The 5,929-nt window shown below is 37.7% G+C and overlaps 1 pseudogene; it reads left to right on the forward strand.

Annotated features, from left to right (window-relative positions):
• Positions 1–3,326: 3,326 nt before the first annotated feature.
• On the forward strand, positions 3,327–5,460 carry LOC115297194 (annotated as a pseudogene).
• The last annotated feature ends 469 nt before the right edge of the window (positions 5,461–5,929 follow it).

Below are 5,929 nucleotides of genomic sequence, written 5' to 3' on the forward strand. Positions count from 1 at the left end.
CAAAAATGAACTATTGGGACCTCATCAAAATAAAAAGCTTCTGCACAGGGAAGGAAACAATCAACAAAACTAAAAGGCAACCAGTGGAATGGGAGAAGATATTTGCAAATGACATATCAGATAAAGGATTAGGTTACAAAATCTATAAAAAATTTATCAAACTCAATACCCAAAAAACAAATAATCCAATGAACAAATGGGAAAGAGACATGAATAGACACTTCTCCAAAGAAGACATCCAGATAGACAACTGACACATGAAAAAATGCTCAACATCAGGCAAATACAAATCAAAACCACACTAAGATGCCACCTCCCACCTGTCAGAATGGCTAACATTAACAACTCAGGCAACAACAGATGTTGGTGAGGATGCAAAGAAAAAGGATCTCTTTTGCACTATTAGTGGGAATGCAAACTGGTGCAGCTACTACGGAAAACAATATGAAGGCTCCTCTGAGAATTAAAAATAAAATTACCTTCTGAGCCAGCAATTGCACTATTAGGTTATCTACCCAAGGGATACAGGTGTAAATGGTAGTAATAAATGAGTAGATAAGTGAAAATATACAAATAAAAATATAAGTTTAAAATGCAAATAGAATAAACTTAAAAAGTAAACTAAAAAAACCCCAAAAGAATACTTATAAAATATTAACAAAATAGAAAATATATAATAACTGGGAGTGAGAACATCAAAAGTTAGTTCTTTCAAAATGCTAATGAAATTGATAAACTTCTAGCAAGTTTAATCAAGAAAAAAGCAGAGGATTCTAAGTAAGCACAATTAAGACTGAAAAAGGAAACCATACCAAATTTTGCAGGTATTGAACAGAAAATAAAAGAAAATTGTAAACTTTATATCAATAACTTAAAAAAACACAGCTTATCAAAATTGAAAAAAATGTAACTTTCCAAAACTGATTTATATAAGGAATGGTCTCTAACCATTAAAGAAATTGAAGTGGTAATTCAAAAATTTTCCCAGAAAAAAATTCCAAGCCTCCTAAAGTTTTCAGGTGACTTCTATCAAACTGCTAAGGAACATATTATTTCAACTTCATATAAACTCTTCTGCTTATGATGATGCAAATCCAGGTAAATATTAAATTTATAATATATTATAACCCTAAATCACCTGAAGATGAATAAGCTTTGGGGATATATGATCAAATTATAATAATAGTTTAAAAAAATTTTTTTAAGTTTATTTATTTTTGAGAGAGAGACAGAGTTTGAGCAGGGGAGGGGTAGAGAGAGAGGGAGACACAGAATCTGAAGCAGGCTCCAGGCTCTGAGCTGTCAGCACAGACCCAATGCAGGGCTTGAACCCATGAACTGTGAGATCATGATCTGAGCCAAAGTTGAATATTTAACTGATTGAGCCACACAGGCACCCCTATAATAATAGTTTTTGAAACTGGGTGGTAGTGGCAAAGCTACACAAATAGATCAAGGGAACAAAATAATACACTTCTGAAACAGACACACTTAGGGAAACTTTATTTATGTTATAATAGACATTGCAAGCAGGTGAGTAAATGAAAAACTAAGATAATTATCTTAGTATGGGTTTTGTTTTGTTTTGTTTTTTGTTTTTTTTTTTAGAAACTAAAGTCTGGGGTAAAGCTTAAGGGCTATTTCTTTACTGGGAGATCTAGTCCCAGAGCAACAAAAAGTGAAGGACAGTTAGGCTGGGAAAGAGGGCAAAACAAACACATTTCTGAGCTTCACAAAGAGACACAGCTGGTTGCTTACTGCTCAGTCATGCCGAACATTTTAAGACTGGCTGTTCAGAAGCATCATGCTTCATAACTGTCTATCAGAGGGGGGGAGAGGGGAGAATTAATCTGCTGTTTTTCACCCGTCTTCTATTCCGCACTGCTCAAAGCATTACCCCACCACAATTCCGGGCTGTATTACTTGGACCCTTAAGGTCACCAATAGGCACTCATGCCAACATCCCATGCCTTGTGGTGTTGGGTTTTATCTTGAGAGGGCGGTGGCAGGAGGAGCCAGAGACTGCATGAGTCCATTTGGGTTGGGCCTGGATTCCAGAGTCACTGGGACTCCCTTGGCAACAGACGTGATAGAGCAAAGCTGCAGCTGGCAATCTGTGGGGAAGGTCAAGATAACTGGCAGTGCTGGTAGACGGGCATGGAGCCACGAGGAGCTCACCAAGAACAATCAGCTGAGGACTGTGGGCAAGGTGAGTCTGAGTGAATTGGAGGAGCTGCATTAATTGTGTCCAAAACAATTGGATATTTTTTAAAAATTAGCTATGAACAAACCAAAAGTGAAATTTAAAAAAATTCCATTTACAATAACACCAAGAAACATAACATACTTAAGAATAAATTTAACAGGGGCACCTGGGTGGCTCGGGCAGTTAAGTGTTTGACTTTGGCTTAGGTCATGATCTCATGGTTCATGAGTTCAAGACCCACATCAGGCTCCAGGCTGACATCGTGGAGCCTGCTTGAGATTCTCTCTGTATCCCTCTCTCTCTCAAAATAAATAAATTATTTAAAAAATATTTAAAAAGAATAAATTTAACAGAAGTACAGAGGACTATTATCTGAAAATAGTAACTTATTATTGAAAGAAATTGAAGAAAACCTAAAATAAATGGAAAGACATTCAGTGTTCACAGATTGGAAGACTTAATACTGTAAAGGTGGCAATACTCTCCAAACTGATCTACACAAATAATGCAATCCCTATTAAAATCGTAGCTGGCTTCTTTGCAGAAATCAACAAGATGAATTTAAAATTTACATGAAAATCTAAGGAACCCAGAATAGATAAAACAATCTTGAAAGATAACAGATTTGGCAGGCTCATACTTCCCAATTACAAATATTACTCCAATGCTGCAATAATCAAGAAAATACGGCACTGCATAGCAAAAGACATAAAGATCATTCGAGTAGAATTATTTTTAAGCCCCACACTTAGGATCAGTTGATTTTCAACAAGGATGCCAAGACAATTAAATGGGAAAAGAATAGTCTTTACAAGAAATTGTGCTGGGACAACTGGATATACACATGGAAACGAACAAAATAGGACCCATATCTTACACCACATACAAAACTTAACCCAATGTATCAATCCAAAAGTGAGAGCTAAAGCAATAAAACTCTAGAAGAAAGTACAGACAAAAATCTTTCTGACCTTGAACTAGCCACTGGTTTCTTAGATATGATACCAAAAGCAAAAGCAACAATAGGAAAAAAATGATAAAATGGACATTATTAAAATTGAAATTTTTCTGCTTCAAAGGACACTATCAAGAAAATAAGGAGTCTGTAGGTTTGTCCAAAATGGCAGCCTTGGAGGAGAAGTTCACGTTGTCTGTGGTACCCTTGGGTGCCAGGCCTAATGGACTCCTTGGTGGGGAGTAGAACGACAAAACAGACCAATTTCTAGTAACGGAGACTACAGGACCGTCATCCTCTATAAGGTTTCTGGTCAGAAACCCTTGGGGAGCTGGTCAGGGAAACAAGGTCAAATTATAATGTGTCCAGCTGTGTGCAACTTTCAAACTGGAGAGTTTATTGTCGTTCATGATAATAAGGTTTTGAGAATATGGAATAATGAAGATGTAAACCTGGATAAAGTATTTAAAGCTACATGGTCCGCTGAGATCTATAGGCTACATTCAATACAAGGGGAAAAAACCCTTAGTACTCTTCAGAGAAGGTGCTGTTCATGGTTTAGAGGCCGTGCTTGCACAGCCTCAGCAGAAAATTGAAACTTATCTCTGACAATGAAGTGATTAAGAGGACAAAGGTTTTCATGGTCTTTAGGCATCCTGTTTTAATCTTTATTACTGAAAAACATGGAAATTACTTTGCTTACGTATAAACATTTAGCTCACGTACCTTAAGTAAATACACACTCTTACTTGGACAAGAAGAAAAATCTGTTATACAGAATTTTACTGCATCTGTGGATCTGAAATTCATCTCTTTCATGTCATTTAGCACTGATGGATGTATATATGAAACCTTGATACCAATATATCCGAGTGACCCAGAAAAAAAATCAGACAGTAGTTAGATCACTGTTGCTCAAGACTGTGGTGTCTGGTAATGCTCGAAGTAGTGTTGCAAGCGATCAAGATCACGTAGCAGACCAGGACTGCCACTACCAGCTTCCAAGGAATGCCTTTCCACATGGAACACAGAATTTCAAACACTACAGACTTCCAAAGAGTTACCACAGGGGACGAGCGGTCAACGCTGGTATTATGGGGAAGATTTATTTATGCTACATGGAAAATTTCTTACTGTGATTCCACACAAGTGTGAAGAGTCTTCATTAGTGGGTGCTCTTGGGAAACTCAAGCATAGTCAAGATCTAGGCACTCACACTGTGCCTCATTTTGTAAACTGGGAGACATCTTGGTGATATGGATTTGGATCCCAGAACTCAGAGCAGTCGAAGAGAATTTTAGGGAGGAGAAAAATTGAAGTGAGTGTACAGCCTCCAGCATCTGAACAACTTTTATCAACGATAAACAAAGATTCAGAAAAACACATTGAAGTAGAACTATGTAAATTTTTGGCTATTAAGTGGATACACAACTTTCATACTATTATTGGGGACACAGTGTTAGAACTTCTGGGATGACATAAAGCAGAGCCATCCTCAGAACTCTCTGATGCAGCTTATCCAAACACATGTGCTTTCTTACAGCTTGTGCCCTGGCCTGATGGCGGTTTCCTTGGAAAAGACAGATGTGCAGATGTTACAGCTGTGTCTACAGCAGTTCCCTGACATTCCCAAATCGATCACCTGCGCTTACTTAAAAATTTTCTTAAGCATTAGTGATGACAGTCTTCAGGAAACAGAAATCAATATGGTATCAGTTTCTGACTATAGTGATTCTGTACAAGAGGAGAAAATGGATGAGCAAACGGAAATTCTTCAAAAACGGTTTCAATCCTGATGAACAAAACTGTGATAACTGTGATAGGAATTTAAACAAAAAAACCTCAGGACACAGCTGAGGAGACCACCCAGTGCCCTGTGGTCCCCAAGAGAGCAGCGCTGCTAAATGCAATTCTTCATTCTGCTTATAGCGAAATGCTTCTTCTGCTGCACTTGAAAGATATCCCAGCACAACATGTCACTCTATTTCTCCAGGATTTGTATTTCCTTTGTCTGAAGTGTAGTGAAAATGCTACTATGACTCTTCCTGGACTGCACCTTCCAACCTTGAACCAGACTGTGGATTGGATATGCCTCCTTCTGGATGCTAAGTTTACCATTGTGGTAATGATACCAGAAGCAAAAAGGCTAATGTTAAGTCTTTACAAGTTTGTGAAACCACAGATACGCATTTGTTCCGAGCTCAACAAGATTGAAGTAAGTTTCCATGAGCTGCAGAAACTAAATCAAGAAAAGGATAATAGATAATTATATTCAATTGAAGTGCTAAAATTCTTCTGATATTACCAGTTCTCCTTCATAGATGTTTTATGTGAATTCTTCCTACTCATCCAGGCAAGAGATGTGTTTTGTTTGTAACTGTCACCATGACCAGAGAAATGAGTCAGCTGATACCTGGACTGTCACTGTTTCCTTCTTCTAGGTTGGACTGTAGGTTTCACCTGAACCTATTTTTGGTTCATGGACATTGGTGGGGCGAGGTTCTGAAACGTTTTTTAAATATGTAACTGAGTTGATTTTAAGTAAACTTATTTGTGTATTGATAAAAATCTAATTTCTTACCATGTGTTCTAGTTAGTTCTTTTAGTAAAAAAAGAATCACCACTGAAACAGTGATTCTAAGAAGAATGCAGCTTTATCCAAGTCAGAAGCTGTCCTAGCACATCCGTGCTTGTGGGGGACCCAAGAGGTCATTCCATAAGCAGGGTAGAGAATGATCTTTGTACAGACACATGCCTGTCTTCTGCCG

The sequence above is a fragment of the Suricata suricatta genome, chromosome 7 (assembly GCF_006229205.1).
Source record: "Suricata suricatta isolate VVHF042 chromosome 7, meerkat_22Aug2017_6uvM2_HiC, whole genome shotgun sequence".
Classification (NCBI taxonomy): domain Eukaryota; kingdom Metazoa; phylum Chordata; class Mammalia; order Carnivora; family Herpestidae; genus Suricata; species Suricata suricatta.